At 37.8% G+C, this 26,924-nt stretch overlaps 2 non-coding genes across 2 annotated transcripts; one reads left to right on the plus strand and one right to left on the minus strand.

Annotated features, from left to right (window-relative positions):
* Window positions 1–17,984: 17,984 nt before the first annotated feature.
* LOC120078879 lies at window positions 17,985–18,089 on the minus strand. Its single transcript, XR_005482157.1, has one exon. It is a non-coding gene; the product is annotated as a small nucleolar RNA R71 (small nucleolar RNA).
* Window positions 18,090–26,680: 8,591 nt separating this feature from the next.
* LOC120078908 lies at window positions 26,681–26,787 on the plus strand. The gene has a single exon (XR_005482183.1). It is a non-coding gene; the product is annotated as a small nucleolar RNA R71 (small nucleolar RNA).
* Window positions 26,788–26,924: the final 137 nt, after the last annotated feature.

Below are 26,924 nucleotides of genomic sequence, written 5' to 3' on the forward strand. Positions count from 1 at the left end.
AAAGACGATTTATCTTCTTTGAATATGGGACATGCTTGATAACCTTTTGTCCTCCAACTAGATAAGTCACTGTACACAAGAAAATCATCAATAGTCTATAATAAGGTCACATATATTTGAAAAACCCACTGGTAAGATAATCATAAGTCTGCACACCAATAGTCCATAATTCTTTCAAATCTTCAATTAATGGTTGTAAGTAAACATCAATTTTCTTTCTAGGAAATTTTGGACCAAGTATGAGCAAAGACATGAAGAAGTTTGTCTCCTTCATGCATTTCCTAAGTGGCAAATTATAAGGAATTAGCACCACAAACCACATACTATACGAAGTACTCATATTTCCAAATGGATTAAATCCATCTGATGTTAATCGTCAATGAACATTTCGAGGATCTAAAGCGAAATAAGAAAATTCACGATTAAAATGTTTCCACCCCTCTGCATTAGTTGGATGTCGTAACACATCCTCCATTTCAACTCGCTTATTTTTATGCCATCTCATGTTAGAAGCACATTTTTTCGATCCAAAGAATCGTTTTACCCTTATCATCATTAATTTTGTATCGAGACTCACCACAAACCATGCATTATTGTACATCTGCAATTCTTTTCAATACAATACACAATCGTATTTGCATGCATGAATAAACTCATAACCTAAGTCTAGTCACGCAATTTTCGTTTAACTTCATAAAAGGAAGTAGGTATAGCGGTGCCGATTGGAAACCCTGCTTTTAACAATTCTAACAACATGTCAAACGATTTCTTACTCCAATCGTTTAGAACTTTGATATGCATCAACTTCACTAAGAAGTTCAAGGACGAAAATTGCGAACAACCAGGATATAATTCATTACGTGCTTCAGCCATTAAATCCTCAAATACGTTTGTGGTATCTCTTTCTTGACCATTAGAGGACATTTCATTCTTGATCTCTTCTTTATTTGTGTCTTCGTTTTCAATTAAAACTTGTAGATCGTTTATAAGATTCAACATATCATTTTCTTCAACAATATTACACTATATGCTAGTTTCTTCATCATTACGTATTGAATAAGTTGTATGTCTTCCAAAACTTCTAGATATGTTGATTGTCTCTTCGTGATATACCCATTCACAGTATGAAGGGATACTCTTGCATTGGCATCTTGTTTGTTCGAAATCATTAACAGAAACTTTTCCACATCTAAAAATTGAGATACTCATTCTCTATACTCGATCAACAACTTATTTCTAGGTTTGATCAATTCTTTATTCATCCATAAAAATAAACCTTTTCTAACCCAACTTATAATCCAAAACAAATTATAACTTGTGTTTGATCCAAAAATTAAGAATTTGATCAACAAAAAAAANTCTACATTAAACTTTTCTATCATGTTGCCTACTTCTATGCAAATTACGATTCTCTAAAAGATAACGTCAATGTCCCATGAATGCTATGTTCCTTTTTATCCTGAAAGACGATTTATCTTCTTTGAATATGGGACATGCTTGATAACCTTTTGTCCTCCAACTAGATAAGTCACTGTACACAAGAAAATCATCAATAGTCTATAATAAGGTCACATATATTTGAAAAACCCACTGGTAAGATAATCATAAGTCTGCACACCAATAGTCCATAATTCTTTCAAATCTTCAATTAATGGTTGTAAGTAAACATCAATTTTCTTTCTAGGAAATTTTGGACCAAGTATGAGCAAAGACATGAAGAAGTTTGTCTCCTTCATGCATTTCCTAAGTGGCAAATTATAAGGAATTAGCACCACAAACCACATACTATACGAAGTACTCATATTTCCAAATGGATTAAATCCATCTGATGTTAATCGTCAATGAACATTTCGAGGATCTAAAGCGAAATAAGAAAATTCACGATTAAAATGTTTCCACCCCTCTGCATTAGTTGGATGTCGTAACACATCCTCCATTTCAACTCGCTTATTTTTATGCCATCTCATGTTAGAAGCACATTTTTTCGATCCAAAGAATCGTTTTACCCTTATCATCATTAATTTTGTATCGAGACTCACCACAAACCATGCATTATTGTACATCTGCAATTCTTTTCAATACAATACACAATCGTATTTGCATGCATGAATAAACTCATAACCTAAGTCTAGTCACGCAATTTTCGTTTAACTTCATAAAAGGAAGTAGGTATAGCGGTGCCGATTGGAAACCCTGCTTTTAACAATTCTAACAACATGTCAAACGATTTCTTACTCCAATCGTTTAGAACTTTGATATGCATCAACTTCACTAAGAAGTTCAAGGACGAAAATTGCGAACAACCAGGATATAATTCATTACGTGCTTCAGCCATTAAATCCTCAAATACGTTTGTGGTATCTCTTTCTTGACCATTAGAGGACATTTCATTCTTGATCTCTTCTTTATTTGTGTCTTCGTTTTCAATTAAAACTTGTAGATCGTTTATAAGATTCAACATATCATTTTCTTCAACAATATTACACTATATGCTAGTTTCTTCATCATTACGTATTGAATAAGTTGTATGTCTTCCAAAACTTCTAGATATGTTGATTGTCTCTTCGTGATATACCCATTCACAGTATGAAGGGATACTCTTGCATTGGCATCTTGTTTGTTCGAAATCATTAACAGAAACTTTTCCACATCTAAAAATTGAGATACTCATTCTCTATACTCGATCAACAACTTATTTCTAGGTTTGATCAATTCTTTATTCATCCATAAAAATAAACCTTTTCTAACCCAACTTATAATCCAAAACAAATTATAACTTGTGTTTGATCCAAAAATTAAGAATTTGATCAACAAAAAAAAAACTAAACAAAAAAACATTATCAAATGAGGCCTAAATAATTATTAAATGAAGTCTAAGTTAATTATTAACTATATTTTATGTGACTATAGTATCAAGAACCCTACATAAGCATTACTCCTAAACTGCAGGAAAAATCACCATTACAAAACATAGAAGACAAAGAAGCATTTTAAAATGATCATCTTGGATAATGTCAAAGGCAAAAATCCTTAACCAATACATAACAAGCATAGAAATGCCATCAAATTCAAGGAGCAAGAACACTTTCGATAGAAAAATTAAGCTTCTCTGCCCCTGTCATCACTATCTCAAAACTACAGACAACTCTTTATTAAAAAAAAACCCATAATAAGAAACAAAAACAAAATTGAGATAAAAATTCACAGAGAAATAACGAACAGGGAAAGAACCCATTAACAATCCTATCACAAGATCTAAGAAAATTAAAAACACTAACGAAGTGAATAAGTAAAATATTGAAATGAACCCATTATAATCAAGCACAAAGAGCAATCTTATCTTACCCAGAGAAACACAACAATAGCTGAACAATCCAAGGTGAAAAAGGGTGCAAAATTTTCAAGGGGGGAATGGTTTAGGGTTTCGAACGTGGGACGGAGCAACGGAGAGAGGGAGTTGGAGCGGTGAAACTGAAAATCGCTGGCGTTTGATGGTGGCGCGGAGTTCGACGGTGGTGCTCGGCGGCCCAATGCTGATCAATGATTTGAGGGGAGCGCGTTCGGACGGAGGGGAGAGGCAGATTTGATTTTAAGAGACGTGGAAATTTTAGGAGGCGATATGATATTAAGGTTACTAACTCCAGACGGGTATTATATAACTGTCGGGAGTTGGTACTATCTCCTTACGCTTAAAATTACTCGTCATGGACCCAATTCAATTCAGTGGGATCTTTCATTCACATTTTTTTTTCCATCAAGAATGTTTTATAAAACTCTTAAGACTCCCGAATTTGGAGTATCCTACTTTCACGCAATTCACAGGGTTCAACAAGCAATCGATATTTAAGGTTGTAGTACTATTTGTAGTAACGGTCCTTATATATCGTATTAACAATCGAAAGATGGTCGAAAGAAAAAATCTCTATTTGACAGGGTTTCTTCCTATCAATTTCATTGGACCCAGAAATCATACATTGGAAGAATCTTTTGGCTGTATCTCCCAACGACGAGGAAAATTCGTCGGGGGATATGCACGTAACTCTCGATGGGTTAATTAACCTGTTCGGAGTTAGGTTATAACTCCCGATGATTGTTCTACGTCGTTTAGAGATATTATATTTCTAGACGATTTTACTCCCGACAGTTATTTTAACGTCGGAAGATCATCTTCTTCTTGTAGTGGTGTCTATATGAAATAATTCTAGAACGAAGAAAATAAAACTGTAGATATATACACTAGATATATATTATCATGATAAACAAATAAAATAAAAGTTTGGATCTATACTAAATCATTGAGAGCACTAATAAAGAATAACTCATATGATATGTTGCAAGGAATATTTTTCCTCTATTATTCAAATTAAACATGCTTTTTGTTGGATTTCTCATCAAGCAGAGGGTGGCTAGAAATTCTTTGTCATATTATTGGGGCCATAACTCAGTAGATATAATCAATGTGGATGATTAGAATTATATACAAGTAGCCAATCTAATGTGTACCCCATATTCAGTGAACACCAATGAAGCCTTTTAAATAATAATTCTTTGGGTAACTAAAGTGTCCATCTCATTTCAAAATAGTCTTTTAATAATAGTGTAAGCTCAAAATTTTAGAATGAACAGTTTTGGTCATTTAGATTTGAATCTATGCTATGTTACTATTGTAATCGATAAATAAAGAAAACAAAATAATGTAAATAGTAAAGATCTATATAGAGATTTACGTGGTTCACTAACAATATATTAGCTATGTCAATGAGGGAGAGATTCATTTTATTAATCGAGAGAATTATCAAATAATACAGATCGTTGAGGCGCCAATAGAATTAGAGGATTTATATATAAACTCTCTTTAAACCCTAGGCCTGAAATCGTAAAATACACATAACCAAACAAATACATATTAGATTTCAATGGTTTACATAGGATTAATAAGGGTTAGAGGATTTTATATATATGTCATAGGAAAGCGAGACCTCGAGCTTGGTCATTCGAAGTGCGAGATAACAGATTGAAGATGTTTCAATAATACAGAATTAATGACAATAAGAAAATATTGTATATACTCATTGTATTTGAATATGTTTATCATTCTTATACGAATCAACCCATGTGTACAATCTCAAACTTCAAACTACTAAATACTCAATCTCATATTTCATTGATTATTACGAGCACTTATGCTATTACACCATCTTTTTTAGCTTACTTTCTATCACTCTCCTTCCCTTTTTATTTCTCAAGGATTGAACACATTACTTCTAGTTTAGACTACAAAATTCAAAATTAAGTGAATGATTTTGGATAATTCCCCTTTGATCAAACCTTTATTTAATTCCTCAATATTAGAAAAGTTGAAGCCACTAAAATCCAGGTTTCTTGAGTGCTAAAAAGTCCAACAACACTAACCAATGAGGCAGAGGAATCTTCATCATGTAAAGCTTTAAAGTTGCCAAAAGCGATCATTGTGAAGCCACCACCACCGTTTATTTACAAAGCGCTTTTGAATTTGGTTAAGCCACCACCGCCTACGATGCCCTATTAATAACATTGCATTGTGTGTTGGTCAGATATGACTATTTCACTCTATATATATATTTTTAAAGGGTTTATTTAAAAAGTTTGTGATCATTTGTTTGAATGCTTTTCTTTCTAATAAGAATATGTTTTTTTATTTTATTTTTTTTCAAAAAAATATCAAATCAATTTATACCTCTAAAATTTTAGATTGTATTTATTCGCACGAAATTTCAAGAGAAATTTATTTCGTGAAACTTGAATTTTTTATTTGTATTAATTTTGTGAAAAACGAGTACAATTTCTAATACATAGTATTTTGATGCTTTCAAAATAAAATATAATTTTTAAGTTGGTTGATCTTCTTGAACGATCAGCCTTTGGACTTGTTGATCTTGTTGGAGGATTAGTGTTCACACGAGGTTTCCGGAGAAACTTGTTTTGTGGAGTTGAACTTGAGTTGATGTTGAGGTTGATTTGATGCGTTGTGGTTTGATTAGTACTTAGCAAAGTCTTGGAAGAGTGTCTGATGGGTCTTTTGATTGTAGATAATTCTCTATAACTCAAATGAGGGGAAGAGAAGCTCCCTGACGGGCTTCATGGGCTTGGGCATGACCTTTGGGCCTAATTTAATTGGACTTGGACCCAACCTTTGGCTAATTAATTGGACTTGGGACGGGCCTTTAGGCCTAACTAATTGGACTTGTCTGGCTTTCCAATTAACTGGGCTCAGGCCTATTTTACCGTTTTAGGTCCACCTTAAGGCCATATTTGGGCGTAACTGGGTCAATGCTCAAATTATAGCATCCAATTGGTCGAAATTAATTTTACTCCATCGACGCCTGTGATAAAAACACAGAATTTGTCCCCAATTTCAATTTGAGACATGTGTCAACTCTTAATTGGTCACAAATTTGACGATTTCGGAATTTCGTCATTAATTTAGCAAATGACGTGGTGGTCCGTGGTTGGTCAAAAATTTCTCCTCCAACTAATACCCATTTTCGAGATTTGTGCACAGATGTGGATGGATGAATCTCGAGAAAAATAAATAAAGCCAACCTAAGTAATTCGGTCTTGACTTCGATGCCCCCAATTTAATTAAAAAGTGATTTTAGTGACGAGTTTAACTAAATAGGGGACGAATAATTTTTTTTTTTTTTTTAAATCTCAACCTTTATCTCAGACTTGATTTGATTTAGAGAGATAAAATGTGCGAATTTTGAATTTAAAATAAAATTCAAGTTTCATCCCTAATTTAATTTAATTTGGAGATGAAAACTTTAAGATTTTGGTTTATAAGAAAGAAATTCGGAAATTATGGCTCAAGATTATATAAGACAATTTTGAGCTTTGTCCCAATTTAATTTTGATTTTGGATTAAACTCAGATCTCAAATTTAAAAATAAAAGAATAAGTTTTCATCCTCCAAATTTTAATTTAATTCGGGGCTAAAATAAATTTTGAATTTAAATGAAATTCAAGTTTCATTCCCAATTTTAATTTAATTTGTTTTGTCCCAATTAATTTGATTTTTGAGATATACTTTAGGAATACCTCACATTTAAAAATAAAGGCAATAAATTTCAATCCAGATTTAATTTTAATTTGGAAGCTAATAAATTTTCGTATTAACAAAATGTTTTCGGGTGCAATGACCCAAAGTGTTTTGAATATAGAGCCGCGACAAAAAAAAATAAAAATGTCAAAGATAAATTCGGGTCTGGTATACAAAAAAAAACGATTTTTTTTAAAAAAAAAAACTAATAAAAATTCCAATAAAATCTAGATTTAATACAATCTAAGATTTCGCTAATTAGATTTGGATTCACTATAAATAGGGCTGAAAGCCCTTCTATAATTTCATCCGAGTAAAAGGAAGGAAAATAAAAAAACTTCCCCTTTCTTCAATTCTTTTTTTTTCTTCTTTTTTTTTATAGAAAATTTTGTTTTTTTCTTGTCCTTTTCTTTTTCTTTTTTTTTTTTTTTCTTTCTTTTTTTACCTTCCTTTTATCCTTTATTATTATTATTATTATTAATTTTACTAACTTGCCCCCTTGCTTATGTTGGGCGACTATGCCTTGCACACAAAGGTTGGGTTTTTTTTTTTCCTTTATATGATATATATGCGCACATAGGGGCGTTTCGACCAATACGATCTGACCCTGCTAGAACAACAACCCCTATGTGGGGGACTATGTAGCCTGCAGGGGGTGGTCCGTCAGCTACGCTAAACAACGATCTGACTCTTGCTCGACATGAACCTAATTATGTGAGATGAATGGAATGAACTGTGTAGCCTGTAGGGGTGTCCTCAGCTTCGCCAACAACAATGCTGACTACTGCTTGACAAGAAACCTCTATTGTGGGTGATTGTGTAAGCCTGCAGGAAGCCGGTCGTTCACCTCCGCTAACAAGCGATCTGACTTCTACTAGACCGACCCCCTATATGGGTGACCGTGGTGCCTACAGGGTGGGTTGTCAGCTCTGCAACGATACGAATTTTGACTTGCTAAAACACGACCCTTTGTGGTGACTGTATAAACATGCAGGGGTGGTAGTCAGCTCTACAACAACGATAGTGACTCCTGCTAGACACGGCCTTTGTGGATGATGTGTTAACCTACAAAGGTGGTTGGTCAGTTCTGGCAACACGATCTAACTCCTACTAGACACAACCCTATGTGGGTGACTGTGTAGCTTGCAAGGATGGTCGTCAGCTCCTGCCAACAAACGATTTTGACTCCTGCTAACACGCCCGATATGTGTGTGACTGTGTAGCCTGCAAGGGTGGTTATCCAGCTCTGCCAACAAACGATCTGACTCCTGCCTGAGCAACCCACCTATGTGGGTGACTGTGTAGGCCTGCAGGGAATGGGTCGTGAGCTTCGCCAACAACAATCTGACCCCTGCTAGATGATGATGAAGAAAAATTAGCCATCATCGATTTGATGACTAAAATTAAGTGAACTCCATATGCGATGCATGTTCTTAATGTATGCGTTGATTATCATGCATCGGTGGTCATGCGTTAGATTTACAATATGCGTTAACAAATGTATGCGATGACTATGCATTCCTGTCAGAAGTTTTCTACTCCTAACTAACAAACAATGCAATGAGAAGTATGAATGAGAGGTAGAGACACGACAATTGTTGATGCGTAGTACATGGATGGAAAACAGATAAAACGTGCGGATGTTTTCATCGCAACCCTTAAGATTAACCGCAAGGGCAACCTCAGCCAATGCAAGCTATGCGATCATGCTACACACACTCGAGCCTATTTCTAGGACGTATATGATGTGTATGCAAAAGGGTCAAGATGACCGCATACAGCCACCGTATCCTACTTCTTGGACGGATGCAATATCCTCTCCGTAGTGTGCATACGCTGTGTAATAGCAAACGGAGCTTATTTCTAAGTTCCCCATTCTTGCTTATGCGATCCAATCCGCTCTCTCGAGTCTTAGATTTGGTTTTTAGACTACTCTTCCAAGTATGCCTAAATGATGAATGATGCACTCATAAGACAAGGTAATCGCATGAACTTGGCTGACGTAAGATTATTCTTATCTCTAGTGAATATGCTTACACTGCTTAATGCGACCAACCACTTACCTTCCCAGGCAGTTAGTTGTTGCTGACTTTACTCATAGACAAGCGTTGCGTCTGCCTATAGACAGGCGTTGCTATAGCTTCACACTAAGCAAATAAGGTTTTCTCACTCACTCGCACAACACACACCTTCCGTGGTTTGCTACATGCTTCATATCTCTAATCTGCATGACTAAGTATGCATTACTCAAGCAATCTCATTAAGTGATGCAATTAATGTTAACGATGCTAAGTAAAGAAAGATGGAGATGGAATCGAAGGAAACATAGAAATGCATTGAACACACAATGTATTAATTTCTTAATCCAAAATGTAATACAATACAATATAAGAAAAGAAGAGAAAATGAAAGGACCAGTTGGAAGCAATGTCTTGCTTCCAGCGGATGTGTGTCAAGGTTGCCGGTGGTGCCATGGATGGGCGGTGGAGCTGACTCTCTCGACATCTAACTCCGGTCGAAGACTCCGATCATCACTCGGAATGGATGAAGGAGGTGAAAAACTCTCAAGCTTCTTTCTCACGCATTCGTCTAGATCACAAGGATCCACCTGAAGGCCAAAACTTGGACAATTTGAAATTATGCTCAGCGGCTTCTATTTATAGAGCTTTATCGCCTACAACATTAATGGACCTACTCTAATTTTGACATTAGCGGCGCGTTGGTACTTTTCTGAGTCTCTTCTGCTAACGGCGGGATAGGTGAATGTCAACATCATCTTTTGATTTTCCCGAGATATGCGTTGATGCGTTCATTCCACCAACCTTGCGTTCATCCCACTATTATGGTTATCGTGTAGCCGCAATCGTGCAGTGACCACATTCGCTTAATACTGCAACTTCTACACGATGACCACAATCGCTTGATGATCGCAACTCCTATGCGATGGACGCATACGGTTGATCACCGCAATACCCATGCGTTGATCGTATGCGTTCGCTTTGCGATGGAGAGTTTCTCTGCATGCGATCGTCTATGCGGTAGCCCGGCTTCCACGTTTGCGTCCACTTCCTACGTTAGCTACAAAAATAGACAATTGAACACATAATAACGCATAATAATAGGTTAGCCGAGATTCTCAATGCTGAACGCCACAAGCTCATTTTCTCATGAATTCCTAACATAATTGCCGCATAGTCTGCTTAACAACCCTCATAGTTCTAAATAAAAGGCCTAAGATGACATGCATTTCTACATGTCATCACTAGACACAACCCCTATGTGGGTGATAGTAGCACGATCATTTTGGAGATGAAGCAAAATCGCACCATCATTATGGAGATGAAGCTAAGTCGCGCCTTGACTTGTGAAGATGAAGCAAAGTCGCGCCTTGACTTGTGAAGATGAAGTGAAGTTGCGCCTTGACTTGTGAAGATGAAGCGAAACCGCGCCTTGATTTGTTAAGATGAAGCGAAGCCGCACCTTGACTTGTGAAGACGAAGCGAAGCCGCACCTTGACTTGTGAAGACAAAGCGAAACTGCACCAGACTATGGAGAGTCTGAAGCGAGCCATGCCAGACTATGGAGACGAAGCGAGCGGCGCTAGACTATGGAGACAAAGCGAGCCATGCCAGACTATGGAGACGAAGCGAGCCACACCGGACTTTAGAGACGAAGCGAGCCACGCCAGAATTTGGAGACGAAGTGAGCCACGCTAGACTTTGGAGGCGAAGTGAGCCACGCCAGACTTTGGAGGTGAAACAAGCCACGCCAGACATTGGAGGCGAAGCAAGCCATGCATGTCGACCATAAACTTGAAGATGGAGTGGAGCCGTTGATGTGTGGAAATTGGAAGTCAATTTTACTCGACTACCAGCTTCCCTTGGATGCGGGATGCGATGCATGTTACTAAAATATGCATTGATAGTCATGCGTCGTTGATCATGCATTAGAATGAAAATTGCGTTAACGAATGTATGCGATGACCATATGTCCTGCCACAAGTTTTCTTGCGTTCACGCCAAGTATAACATGAACGCAAGTTTCTCGGGTAATCCGAGGTCGGTCTCTTATACACATCTAGATGTGTATAAGAGACAGGTTAATCCTACTCCTACTCCTATCTAACAGACAACGCAATGAGAATATGCATGAAAGGTAGAGATGCGAAAAACCTTGACATGAAATAAATGTATGGGAAAGTAGATAAAATGTGGAGATATTTTCATTGCAACCCTTAAGAGCTGTCTCTTATACACATCTAGATGTGTATAAGAGACAGATCTAACAGACAACGAAATGAGAATATGCATGAAAGGTAGAGATGCGAAAAACCTTGACATGAAATAAATGTATGGGAAAGTAGATAAAATGTGGAGATATTTTCATTGCAACCCTTAAGAGTGACCGCAAGGGAAACCTAGTCAACGCAAACCAATGCAATCATGTAACACTCATACAATAGTAAACCACCTCTCAATGTGAATGCTACGGCTTCTAATGCTAGAACGCTTGCGATGTATGTGCAGAGGTGTCTATAAGACCTACACATAAGCCTCTAATTCTTGCCTATGCAATGCTGCACAAACAAGGCGACCACAATGAAAATTAATTTGGGTGCGATATGACCTAACACACATTTCTACCAAAGCATCCCTATGGACATCGAACAATCATTGCATCGCAGATTAGGGGAATCTTTGGCAAGCCACAAGGCCAACTCTTCATTCCATGGACCATAACCAGCCTATGCCTATGTGTTGGCTTTGGTGTGGACGAAGTGTCTTTGGCATAAGTGCACAAGGTAATCACAAACAAATATTGCGAAGACTGTTGAGGGACTCCCCCCTTAGCCCCAAGCCAACTAAAGTCCTAAAGCGTCCAACCCTCATTGACCTAAATTCACCGCAGCCTCTAAGATCCAAAAGACGAAGGACAATGGGCAAGGATAAGGAAATGGCCAAAACCATTATTGAGCGTGAGGATCTTGAAGAGCGGATCCACTCTTCGGTGCCGTAGATGATCTTACATCCCCAAAGCCCTTTACTGCTCCTACCCCCTTTGCCTGAAAATCTTAATGATCTTCCCTCCTCTTCTGATCCAAATACACATTCTCCTACCATAAAAATTCACTACCCTTCACTGCAGAAATCCCCTTCCCCCAAAACTTAAAGAACAATTTCCCCCGTCGCTTTCCCAAGACAAATTTGATGACCCATTTGACATGGGCGTTGGCCCATCCAACCAGCAACAAACCGACATTGGTGTGAATTTGAACCACTCTCCCCACCATTCTGCCTCACTGCATCTCCCTACACTATCCATCCACCTTGATAAGGTTTAGGAATTTCTTTGAATTGAGATTAACTATCAGTTGTGGCCTATGAGCCAATCCCTTAATCAAATGCAGCGAGATATTTCCATCACCCTTATGTTTTTACGCCAACAGACCGAACGGAACCATTAATACTTTTAACTTCTTAACTTCTTATCAACATGGCCTAGTCGTTCCGCATCATCTTCGTCACCCTCTATGCCTCTTTGATGAACAAGAGCCTACTCCTGAGTGCAGAGAAGATGACCTTCCGACGCAATAGTAAATTTGGGGGGGTGTTATATTGGAAGAAGAATTTTCTCTATCTTTGTTTCCATTGCTATAATTTATATATTTTGTAATTTAGCACATATTTTCTAATAAAATGAATTCTATGTTTATTGTGCTCATTATTTTGCCTTTACTTTTCCTTCACTCGTTTAGTTTAATCAATCATTGAACTCTAGATGAAATCTCATGTTTAAGCTAGCCAAATTGATTAGAAACCTAATTAATCATCCTAATTTCCTAATAAATCCAATTAAATTAGATGAATCTATACTAACTTAAGTGGTCTAATAGTATTAAACTAGATGAACAAATTAATTTCCATCGTCTAATTAATTCATTCAATACGATTTTAAGTCAAGGTTGATTAAATCAATACACATTGATGGTTGACTGACAACAAGCAAGTTAATCTAACATTTCGCTTCTAGTCGATCTATTACCTTAATCAAGGATAAATCTAAAGCAAGAAAAAGCAACATTCAAGCATTGCTTATTAATCAATAACAAGAAATAGTCATTCATAACAGTACAATCAGATTAAAGCCCATAAATAATAGTGTTTTAAAAATATTTGATGAAGAACAAGTCTCACCACTAAAATAAAAAGGGAAAACAATCAAACCCAAGCTAAAAGAGTCACCTTTAGACTCTAATCATCCTCAAAATCCAAAAGCTTAAGCTCTAAGATGACTAGAATGAAAAATATTAAGTGTTTACAATGGAGAAGAGAAGAAAAAAGATCTGAAAGAGTAAAAATGGTGTGATGCCCCATTAAAATGAGCAAACTTTATATTCATAATCAGCACATAGCATCGCTGCACTAGGGTCTGGGAGGCCTCTTGCCACAATGCATTGTTGCGCTCATGCGCAGTCATAGCGCTGCAACGCTAAATGCGCACACATACACTCCATCAAAACACAGAGCATCACGATGTCTCCCAAATTCTCAAATCAGACTTATTCTGCCTTCAAGCACAATGCGGAGTGCTGCGGAGAGCACAGTTGCGCTCTCTTCAGGGGCATTATTGTAATTTCTTGACATTCTTTCTGCCTCGATACATTTAAGTTTCAATTTGGTCCATTTTAGCACCATTTCACATTGAATGCTTCATTTTACCTCTTAGATGTCCGAGATTTGTAAAATCATCAAATAAGCACATTAAATAGGTCAACGATCCTGAATTAAGTAGAGAGATAGCATATTTTCGGTAATATCAAATCACCCCCAACTTGATTCTTGATCATCCTCGAGCAAGGTAGAACATGCAATCACACAAAAATTAGTTTGCTAAGTTACCAAATTCCCTACTCCAATCTTAACGCTTAACCAAAATCATGCTCACAATCAATTAAGCTATGCAAGAGCATTTAATCAACTCAAGACAAAATTGGAATTTCATTTCAAATCTTCTCATGCATGAATAAGTTCTAAGTTGTCTATTTTAAGCACAAGCGAACCCAAAACGACTGTTCATGCTCGAATCGATGTCATTAGTTCGACTCTCATCGAAACAAAAATATTTATAAATCACCGAAAACTACATCCTATACTAACAAGTAGCATAAGGGGAAAGTACGGGTTCGATCGACAAGGAAGACTTGTTTAATCTTTTCTTAAGCTAAGTTCAACTATGAAAGCAATAAAAACGGGGGTTTGATAAAGCAAGAAACATACTTGAAAATAAAAGGATAAAAGATAATTGTAAACAAAAGTGGTTCAATCTTATTTCTAGTTCAAGTTAGACATTCAATGCAATCTCTATCATCGATTTCTACAAATTAGTCATGCAAATGAATTATGCACACAACTACTCGTTTTACTCGACTAGGCTAACCTCTACAAAGGTGAATAGCTAGCAAAATCTAATCAAGAAAGCATTCTAGCTATTGATTACAGTTGGAAAGGCCTAACCCAAATAAACCTATATGCCTCTAGTTCTATTGGATCGATAGCGTCCATATAGAACAGAAAAAATATGAATTAAGTTCGAGCATTCAATTAATTGTCAAGATAGCCATATTCAATTGATTGAATTTTTCCTTGAATCTAGCAATTTATGTATTCTAGGAATAGCCATCAAATAAAAAATTAACATTGCCGCTTAGTGTTAACAAGACATTCTTATACATGAATACATCCTAGCAACATATCCAATCAAGATTGTAGCAAAACTAAGAATCTTGGCTTAACATGCTTAAAAGACAAAAACCCCTAAACATGCTTTTAGAACTTAAAACTGATTCAAGAATCCATAATTTCATAATGCAATTTACAAAGAAAAACAGAAAACTCAAGAAGATTGCAAGAATTCTTGAAACCTAGAAATAAGATTGAAGAAATTACTTCACAAATCCATTATAATGTTTATAATGAAATAAAGAAATGAAAATCTAACTAATTAGAGACAAAGTTACTAAGGAGTTGAACTGGTGAAGGAAGAAACTCTAGACTCCATGAAGAATTTTGCCTCCTTCTCGCTAAAAATGAAAGAAAATGTTTTATAGTTGCAGGTGTAGCATTGCGACGTTGAGGCTAGCGTTGTAACACTAAATCGTAAAAATGCCAAGAAGCATTGGGCTAGGGTCTTGACGCTGGGTTGCGTAAGGCGAGCGCGACAGTTCCATCAAATTTTGGAGCATTGTGACGCTCATGGCAACGTTGCTGCCTTGTTTCGTAGCAGATGGATGCTTTCTGTCTTCCAGCATTGCTTGACGCTTCTGGGAGGGTCGTGACACTGGGTCTGATGACATTTTTGTAATTACTTTGATTCTCTTCAAGTTTATTGACTTTTTGGTTATTTTTTGTCCTTTTTAACCCTATTTTTCTTGAAATGACTCCTAATTGCTCTCGGGACTGTTTTACCTACAAAAATGAACATTAAAATCCAACAAATAACACAATTTTGAGGGAATTAATGAAGAAAATATCTCTCTCTTAAAGACCTATCAACGACCTTATGAACTCTCAGTTCATTTTTCCCCTACTATGGCTTGAGCACCAACCATCAAATTTTAAAACACACAAAAGTATATAAACTGAGGTGCCTGAAAACATACACAAGATCCCTAAATTTGCATTTCTTTTACATAGGGGCATTAACTTCACACTTCCACTACAGGGAACTGTACCCACACTGTTCTCACAGGTGTCCTAACGGATCACACCAAAAGGTAGCTTTTTTACCTCTAGTCTTGCATACACATTACAATTTTGTTTTTTTTTTCTTTTGATATTCTTTAAATTCCCAATTTTTTATTGTCAGTTGACTCTTTCTTTTTCTTCCCTTTTTTTTTGACAGGCATATAAATCACACATTTTCTTCCTCAGTATTTGATAACCGGTAGAAATACAAGTTATTACAGCTCAAATTAGTAAAACAATGAGAGAAAGCGATGGTAAAATAGGCAATATCATGTCTGAAAGTACCAAACTAAAAGGAATTGTGATCGCTAATGCTCATCGCATAAAAGAAGTTAATTTACCTATTCTGTGCAAGTACAATGTGATGGCGTATATGAAATTACGATCCAGGGGCACAATGAGACAGCGCGCTTGAAGTTGCGATCGTAAGTCATGCAATCGTGAGAAGTTTCTCCAAAAGTGATCACATAAAGACCTTGCATCAAGACGACAATATAATAAATCATGATAGGATGTAAAGCTGATAACGATCGATTTCGAATTTAGTTGACAAGCCATTAAAAACCATACTAATGCAAGTACATTGAACTTTTGGTGACTTTTAAACGGCCCAACAATGTAGGGAAATTAATGCCGCACATCATTGCAATCATTGGTAAGAAGAGCTACTTCACCTTGAAATCTATAAATACCTAATGCTACCAGAGAAAAAGAAAAAGGGCCCCCGACATATACATAGATACATATATACACAGAGACAGAGAGAGAACAAGGAGGCGAGGCGAAGCCAAGATAAACTTTAATTACAGAAAATGGAAACTTCATTTCGATTTATCTTCAGTCTCTCCACACCATGCATGAGTAACTAAATTTGTGAATGGGTTGAGAAGTACTTAGCTAGCATGACCTAAGCTACGCATTTTATGCGATCATATTGTCTTATGTGTGCGCCATTCATCATTTGGAAGTACTCGAGAAAGTAGTCTAAAGGTAGAATCTAGACTTGAGAGAGTCGGATTAGGTCGCATAAGAAAGAGTAGAAACTTAGAAATAAGTTTTATTTGTTATTTTCCATACACATCGCATGCGTCCTAGAAATAGGAAATGTGGCATTTTGCGTTGAGAAATGTAGTACTAATATTTGTGTATAGCATGATCGCATAACTTATACACAATCTTGGGAAATGTTAAGCTAAGTCTCTTCTCAACCCCTTCATTGTATACTTGTTATAACTCTATGCTTTCATCACTCCACGTTCAACTCCATCGCATAGGAAAAATCTAAATCAAAACACCATCTACTTATTTTTCACCACCGCAATAGAATCAGAGAGTTCGTCGCATATCTATTTAGTAGTCCCTATGTTCGGCCCTGGACTTACTAGAAACCTAAGAAGGCTTATAGGTGGGCTTTGTTAGGAAAAGTTGTATGATCATCGCATCCACACGTCATCGCATGCACACATCATCGCACCCTAAATCAATGCATCAAGTTCTTGGCGCCGTTGTTAGAGACTACAGTATAGATTGCACTAACATCAAAACTCTTTGATCTTTGCAACTTTTGACCTTTGTTGTATTGCCCTTCCATCTGTAAAGGAAGAAACAAGTGTCGCATGAGTGAAGGACACGCTCTTGAGCCCAATTACGACCCAGAGATTGAAAGAACATTTTGCAGAAGACAGAAAAATAGACGTAGATGACAAGGAAGAGTTCACAGAATGGCTGAACAACCTGAAGAATGAGTAGCAAATGAAAACAACATAATGGCAAATCTTATCCTACTAGAAAATGATCGCAATAGACCCATCTAGGACTATGCGTCACCAAACTTGTATGATTTCTCTCCAGGAATCATGAGACTAACATTGGATGGAACAAGGTTCGAGATGAAACTAGTAATGTTACAAATGATACAAACAACAGGACAGTTCGGAGGACGGCATGGTGAAGATCCGCACGCCCATCTACAAAATTTCATTAAATTTCATAACACTTTTGTGTTCCCTAATATTTCCGCAGAAGAGGTTCGACTCACTTTATTTCCATTTTCACTATGCGATAAAGCAAGAAAATGGGCATACTCTCCCGAACAAGGAGAGAGAACTTCATGGGAACAAGTTGTGGAAAAGTTTATGAAGATGTATTTCCCTCCCACAGAGAATGCCAGAATTGATCACCAATTTTGAACAAGAAGAAGATGAATCGCTCAGTGATGCATGGGCGAGATACAAGAGATTAGTACGCGATTGCCCACACAATGGATTGACAGCTGCCAATGCGGCAGTAGCAGGAGGTCTACTAGACAAAACATATGACGAGGCAAAGAATATTCTTGATCGCATCTCGAACGAAGATTGGCAAGAAAGCGATCAAAGAGCAAAACACAGAGAAGGTAATACAAGTAATGGTGTCACCCCTAAACTTAAAATCATGCTTGTCCTCAAGCATGCGTTATACTGAAGAAATTCTAACTCACCTTCTTACTGTCCTTTGCGATGACCAGCTTCTCAGAATATAATTTCCTCATACCTCCAACCATCACCGCAATAATCTCTTCCACTTTGGCTGCTTCTTCAAAAAGATCTTTTCTAGGTTAAAATCTGACAAGCCTTTGTTCGAAAACTTTTTACTCATTCATCGCAATTTTGCATTTACCTTTTGACAATGCGTTCGTTCAAAATAGTTCAAAAATTTGCGATGACTTATTCAAATGCGGCGTTGAACCTGGTTATGCTCTTCATTTTGGGTTACCCCCACGTGTGTCATGTGGGCATCCAACTTCGGTTGCATTCCATATTAAACTCAACTCTTGTCTTGCTTATTTTGGCTTGCGCCGGACAGAGGAGTTGCGCATATGTTTTGATCCTGGCAACTCACTTTTGTTTTGGCTTGCCCTCACGTGTGTCATGCGGGATCCAACTATGGTGTACGTTGCTCTTAATCACAAACTTAACTCTTATCAACATGGGTTTCCCCATTGCATTGACAGTGGAATTATTATTCTAAAAAACTCTCTTCAACATTTTTTTCCTCAAATGATCGTAATGCAAATGAATGCAATTCTCCGAGACCGCTGCACTCCTACACTTAAAGGTTGGCAACTGTTCTCACTCTGTGCAATAGCTAAAAGCAAAATTACATAGAAGCGATGAATAAAGACGTTGAATAAGTGTTTACACAAATAAACCAATCTTAAGATCTATAAATTTTGAAGAAGCTTGATAAAAGTAAAGAGTGTCCTTGACGATGATATGCCAGTAAGATTGCGGTGAATTATATCGTGCCATCCATAGACATGCAACGCAATCAGCGGAAAAAAATAGAATTCAAAAGGTATAATGTGCATAAGGATAACAATGAAAAGAAATCCTTAGGCCAGAAATAAGGCATGATAGCGATTATGAAGCGTTTGGAATTCACGCGAATCGAAGCCCAATACCGTATGAAGGGTAGAAAGGGAATTCTTCCGTGAAGCTGCGTACCGAGGAGACTATATTGTAGCACCTGCATACAGGAAAGAAATACCGTACACAACCAAAGGAAGCACCATATAATCCAAAATTACAATAAAATAAAAATAACTATACTAAAAACAAGTAAAAAATAGAGTAGAAGACGTCCCTGGAAAAATAGAAGTGTTGTCACCGCAAGGAGTCTTCCATGCAGGAGATGGTTCTCAACTGCTTGGGTCAATCTGCCTTAACCATTGGAACTTTCGGCAATTGTTGGGCTTATGTTGGCTACCATGTGCTTAGAATTACCTTCAGCTCTTTTGCGACTGATTTTCCTTCTACCTTGGGGTTAATACTGGCTTTTAGCGCATCGCCTACACTTTAATATTGTTTGCAGCCTGGTCGCACAAGCTATAATACTCCCAAGATAGAAAGTTTGCCTGCAGAGACATAAAACTGAACAAACAATTAGCTATGAAGTCCCCGGCAACGGCGCCAAAAACTTGACGATGGGAAATTAGATGTCAATTTACTCAACTAAAATCTCTTGGATGCAATATGCGAAACATGTTCTTAAGGTATGCGTTGATAGTCATGCATCGATGGTCATGCGTTGGAATGGATATATGCCAACAAATGTATGTGAAGACCATGCGTCCTGTCACAAGTTTTCTTACGCTCGCGCCAAGTATAATGCGAATGCAAGTTTCTCGGATGAGCTGAGTCCGAACTCAGGGGCTTGTAGCAAAATGAATACGGTAATGTGCATGTGGTGGTTAAATAAAAGAATGTTGGAGGGGTTGTTAAGCTAACACTACTCCTACTTCTAGCTAACAGATAGCGTAATGAGAATATGCATGAGAGGTAAAGACACGATAACTCTTGACATGAAGTAAATGAAGGGAAAAATTGATAAAATGTGGAGTTGTTTTCATTGCAATACTTAAGAGTGACCGCAAGGGCAACCTTAGTCAATGCAAGCCATGCGATCATGCAACAGAAATACAATAGTAAACCACCTCTCGGTGAGAATGCTATGGCTTCTAATGCTAGAACGCATGTGATATATGCGATAAGTCTACAGGACCTACCATAAGCCTCTATCCCTATTTATGCAATGACAAAATGACATCCACACAAATATACGACCACATAATATCATTCCTATTCCTAGGGTGCATGCGATGCAGGTTAACAAACGAAGCTGATCTCTAAGTTCACCGTTTTTGTCTATGCGTTCCAATCTGCTCTCTCGAGTCTTAGATTTGTACCTTTAGACTACTCTCCCAAGTATGCCTAAATGATGAATGATGCGCTCATAGGACAAGGTAACGGCATGAACTTGGTTGACGCAAGATTATTCTTATCTCTAGTGAACAATGCATACATTGCTTAATGCGACTAACCACTCACACAATGCACACCTCTCGGTGGGTTGCTACATGCTTCATATCCCTAATCCACATGACTAAGTATGCGATACCCAAGCAATCTCACTAAGTTTTACAATGAAAGTAAAGATGCTAAGCAGAGAAGATAGAGATGAAGTCGAAGAAAAAAGGGAAATGCATTGAAAACAAGTTGTATTAATTCCTTAATCACAAAATGTCATGCAATACAATATGAGAAAAGAAAGGAAAATGAAATGACCGGTTGGAAGCAAAGACTTGCTTCCAACAGATGTGCGTCAAGGCTGCTGGTGGTACCATAGATGGGCGATGAAGCTGACTCTCCCAAAATCTAGTTTCGGTCGTCACTCGGAATGGATGAAGGAGGTGAAGAACTCTCAAGCTTCTTCTCACGCATTTGTCTGGATCACAGAGAAAACCCTGGGTTGTAGGGGTAATCCCTGGACCGTTTGCAATTCTGCTCATCGGTTTCTTTATATAGAGCTTGAATCGCCGACAACATTAATGGACTGCTCTGATTCTGACATTCGGTGAGTTTAGTCCTTTCTAAATCCCTGCTGCCAATAGCGTGGTAGGTGAGATGTCAACATCATCTTTTGATTTGCGTTGATGCGTTCATTCTACCCACCTTGCGTTGATCCCATTATTCTGTATTATCGTGTAGCTACAATTGTGTAGTGACCGCATTCGCTTAATATCGTAACTTCTACACGATGACCGCAATCGCTTGACAATCGCAACTCCTATGCGATGGATCCATACGGCTGAGTACCGCAACATCCATGCATTGATCGAGCATGCTCGCCTCTGTGATGGAGAGTTTCTCCGCNCTTGCGTTGATCCCATTATTCTATATTATCGTGTAGCTACAATCGTGTAGTGACCGCATTCGCTTAATATCGCAACTTCTACACGATGACCACAATCGCTTGACAATCGCAACTCCTATGCGATGGATGCATACGGCTGAGTACCGCAACATCTATGCATTGATCAACATGCTCGCCTCTGTGATGGAGAGTTTCTCCGAATGCAATCGTCTATGCGGTGGTCTAGTTTCCGCATTTGTGTCCATTTTCTGTGTTAGCTACAAAAATAGACAATTGAACGCCGCAAACTCAATTTCTCGTGAATTCTTAACATAATTGCTGCATATTTCGCTTAACAGCCCTCATAATTCTAAGTAAAAGGCCTAAGATGACATGTATTTCTGCATGTCATCACCATCGCATCATTACAAAATCAGATGAATGCGATGATAAATTTATTGCAAGACATCGCAATAAACAATTTCGGAACTCGAAGTGGGCAAGTCAATGCGATAGAACAAATGAGCACCAGCTGTGTTACATGTGAAGAACCGCATTTTGTTGAGGAGTGTCCAAGAAATTCCCAATCAATCTACTTTGTAAAAAACAATCCCTTTTCAAACACTTACAACCTGGGGTGACGAAATCACCCTAATTTTGCTTGGAAAAACAATCAACAACAAGTTATCTAACATATGAAGAACTGCATTCTGTTGAGGAGTGTCCACGAAATTCCCAATCAATCTACTTTGTAAAAAACAATCCCTTTTCAAACACTTACAACCTGGGGTGACGAAATCACCCTAATTTTGGTTGGAAAAACAACCAAAAACAAGAAACCAACCTATGGCTCAAACAGAAGAACCACTAGGATTTTTTCAAAAACTAACGGACAACAGCAATAGCAAACCAGTAGCTCTCAAACACCACCATCATCATCCCTACAAAACTTGTTAAATCAATACATCGAAAAGAATGAAATAGTCCTTCGGAACCAAGCTACATCCATCCGCAATTTGGAAATTCAAATACGAAAAAATGTGGGAGAGCTAAAGAACAGACCTCAAGGGACATTTCCTACTCAACTGAGCTTCATGCAATCCAGGGAATACAGGGAAAGAACACTGCGAAGCAGTCACCCTAAGAAGTGGAAAGGCGACGGTAGAAGTCAAGAAGGAGCCTAGCAAGACCGATTAAAAGGAGCAACCTGCTATTAAATCAAAGAAACCATTGTCGCAATATGAGTCAAAGAAGTCTGAGACTATGGAACCTCAAGACGCGATCAACGCTAAGCCTCCAGACCATGGAATAGTGAAAGTACACCTACCTCCATTCTTACAAAGACTGAAAAAGAAGCAAGCGATGAAGGTCAAAATCATCGCTTCCTGGAAATATTGAAACAACTACACATCAATATTCCATTTATAGAAGCGATAAAACAAATGTCAATGTATGCCAAGTTTTTGAAGGATATTGTTTCGAAGAAGATAAGCACAGGAAAATTCACCATGGTGGCATTAACGCAAGAATCAAATACTATAATTCCACCAAAGATGCGTGATCCAGGCAACATTACAATACCCTTGTCAATAGGAGGGATCTAAATTGGTCAAGCATTATGCGATCTTGGGGCAAGCAGAAACTCAATGCTCGTTTCAATCTTCAAACAATTGAATGTAGGTTAGCTAACACCCACAACGGTGACTCTCCAACTTGCAGATAGGTCCCTGATACACCCTAGAGGAAAGTTGAAGGATATCTTGGTCACAATAGACAAATTCATTCTACCTGCAGACTTCATCATTCTAGACAGAAGATTTAATGACCTCCCATCATTGCAATCATAAGAAAGAAAAGCTTCCACACCTTGGAGCTCTATAAATACTTAAGGCCACCACGTTAAAGGAGTTCGACACAACTCGCCACATATAGAAGATAGATCATATACAAAGCTGTTAGTCTATAACTATTCTTACATTTAGAAAGCGGAGGCGAGCAAGGAGAAGAAGACGCCGAGAGATCATTCCTGGTTAGCTTGAAAGACTGCCGAGAAGTGTTGTAAAAGGAAAGAGGGCCAACATTTGCGAAAGTAAGGATATTCTTCTGGACAGAGTAGAGTAAAAAGACAGTGTAAAAGCCTCGAGAAGCAAGACATTGCTACCGGGCTTCTTATCCCTACTTTCCATTTTTGTTTTGTATTCTGACTTTATTTGTAGAATGGAATTCTCATCTCAACATCTGTTCAATCTCTTCACATTTCACATGAGTAGCTAAATTTTCGAAAGGGTTGAGAAGTACTTAGCTAGCATGACTTAAGATCATCACTTTTTGTGATCATCTTGTCTTATGTATGCATCCTTTACCCTTTAGAGATACTTAAGAGAGTAGTCTAAAGAAAGAACCTAGACTTTAGAGAGTCAGGTTAGAATCTAGGCTTGAGAGAGTCAGATTAGAACTGCATAAGCAAGAGATAGAAACTTAGACATAAGTTCTATTTGCTATTATGCATCGCATGCACCCTAGAAATAGGATGTGATAGTATGCGGTCACCTTGTGTATGTATGTATCATTCATCATTGCATAGACAAGAATAGAGGATTAGACATAAGTCCTAACGACATTATCATATACACCACATGCGTTCTAGAAATAGGAATTATGACATTTGCATTGAGAGATGACATGTTGTGTGTATGCAGCATGATCGCATAATTTGAATGCAATCTTAGGAAGTGTTAGCTAAATCCCTTCTCAATCTGTTCATTGCATACTCATTGTATTCTCGATTTCATCAACTCTTCACTCAATTTCGTCGCATAGAATTTATACTTAAACAAACACCAACCAAACTTATTTGCTTTTGCCACCGTAAAGGAATCAATTTTACTGACGCATAATAACTTAGTAGTCCTTGTGTTCAACCCTGGGCTTACCAAGAAACCTAGTAAAATTTATACTTGGGTTTTACTAGGAAAACTTGCATGTGCAACGCATAAATCATCATCGCAATCATACACCATTATTGAATCACATTTACAACGCATCAAGTTTTTGTCCGCTTCATGATGAAGTCTGCAGGTAGAATGAATTTTCTATTGTGACCAAGACATCCTTCAATTTTCCTTCAGGGTGTACCAGGGACCTATCTACAAGTTGGAGGGTCACCGTTGTGGGTGTTAGCTCACCTTCATTCAAATGTTTGAAGATTGAAAGGGGCATTGAGTTTATGCTTGCCCTAAGATTGCATAATGCTAGACCAATGTAGATCCCTCTAATTGAGCAGGTATTGTAAAGCTGCCTGGGTCGCGCATCTTTGGTGGAATGATAGTATTTAATTCTTGCATTAGTGCCACCGTGGTGAATTTTCCCATGCTTCTCTTCTTCGAAACAATATCCTTCAAAAACTTGGCATACATTGGCATTTGCTCTATCGCTTCTATAAATGGATTATTGATGTGTAGTTATTTCAATATTTCCAGGAAGCGATGATATTGACCTTCATCACTTTGCTTCTTTTTTAGTCTTTGAGGGAATGAAGGTAGCTGTACTTTCACTGTTCCATGGTCTTGAGGCTTAGAGGTGATCGCATCTTCAGGTTCCATAGTTTCAGAATCCTTTGACTCAGTTTGCGACAACGGTTTCCTTGATTGAATCGTAGGTTTCTCCTTTAAATTGGTCTTGTTAGGCTTTTTCCTAACTTTTATCGTCGCCTTTCCACTTCTTAGGGTGACTGCTTGGCAGTGTTCTTTCCCTGTATTCTCTGGATTGCGTGGAAGCGCAGTTGAGCTAGGNAAAACTTGCATGTGCAACGCATAAATCATCATCGCAATCATACACCATTATTGAATCACATTTACAACGCATCAAGTTTTTGTCCGCTTCATGATAAAGTCTGCAGGTAGAATGAATTTTCTATTGTGACCAAGACATCCTTCAATTTTCCTTCAGGGTGTACCAGGGACCTATCTACAAGTTGGAGAGTCACCATTATGGGTGTTAACTGACCTACATTAGTGCCACCGTGGTGAATTTTCCCATGCTTCTCTTCTTCGAAACAATATCCTTCAAAAACTTAGTATACATTGGCATTTGCTCTATCGCTTCTATAAATGGATTATTGATGTGTAGTTATTTTAATATTTCCAGGAAGTGATGATATTAACCTTCATCACTTTGCTTCTATTTTAGTCTTTGAGGGAATGGAGGTAGCTGTACTTTCACTGTTCCATGGTCTTGAGGCTTAGAGTTGATCGCATCTTCAGGTTCCATAGTCTCAGAATCCTTTGACTCAGTTTGCGACAACGGTTTCCTTGATTGAATCGTAGGTTTCTCCTTTAAATTGGTCTTGTTAGGCTTCTTTCTGACTTTTATCGTCGCCTTTCCACTTCTTAGGGTGACTGCTTGGCAGTGTTCTTTCCCTGTATTCTCTGGATTGCGTGGAAGCGCAGTTGAGCTAGGAAATGTCCCTTGAGGTCTGTTCTTTAGCTCTCCCGCAATTTGTCCTATTTGAATTTCCAAATTGCGGATGGATGTAGCTTGGTTCTGAAGGACTGTTTCATTCTTTTCGATGTATTGCTTTTACAAGTTCTCTAGGGATGATGATGGTGGTGTTTGAGAGTTGTTGGCTTGCTGTTGCTGTTGTCCATTAGTTCTTTGAAAAAATCCTGGTGGTTCTTCTCTCTGAGCCATAGGTTGGCTCCCTTGTTGTTGATTGTTTTTCCAAGCAAAATTAGGGTGATTTCGCCACCCCGAGTTGTAAGTGTTTGAAAAGGGATTGTTTTTTACAAAGTAGATTGATTGGGGATTTCGTGGACACTCCTCAACAGAATGCAGTTCTTCATATGTAACATAACTGGTACTTGTTTGTTCTATCGTATTGACTTGCCCACTTCGTGTTCCGAAATTGTTTATTGCGATGCCTTACAATAAATTAAACATCGCATTCATCTGATTTTGTAATGATTCGATGGCACCATTACTTGTATTACATTCTCTGGGTTTTGCTCTTTGATCGCCTTCTTGGCAATCTTCGTGGTTTTTCGAGATGTGATCAAGAATGTTCTTTGCATCATCATATGTTTTGTCCAACAGACCTCATGTTGTTGCCGCATTGGCAGCTGTCTTCGATGTAGATTGAGTCCATGATAAAAAAAAAAAAAAAATCTCCATTTTTAGGCAATCTGGCAATCCATTGTGTGGGCAATCGCGTACTAGTCTCTTGAATCTCGCCCACGCGTCACTGAGTGATTCATCTTCTTCTTATTCAAAATTGGTGATCAATTTTCTTCTTCTGGCATTCTCTGTGGGAGGGAAATACTTCTTCATAAACTTTACCACAAGTTGTTCCCATGAAGTTATCTTTCTTGGTTCGAGAGAGTATACCCATCTTCTTGCTTTATCGCATAGTTAAAATGGAAATAAAGTGAGTC

This window comes from Benincasa hispida, chromosome 5 (assembly GCF_009727055.1).
Source record: "Benincasa hispida cultivar B227 chromosome 5, ASM972705v1, whole genome shotgun sequence".
Lineage (NCBI taxonomy): Eukaryota > Viridiplantae > Streptophyta > Magnoliopsida > Cucurbitales > Cucurbitaceae > Benincasa > Benincasa hispida.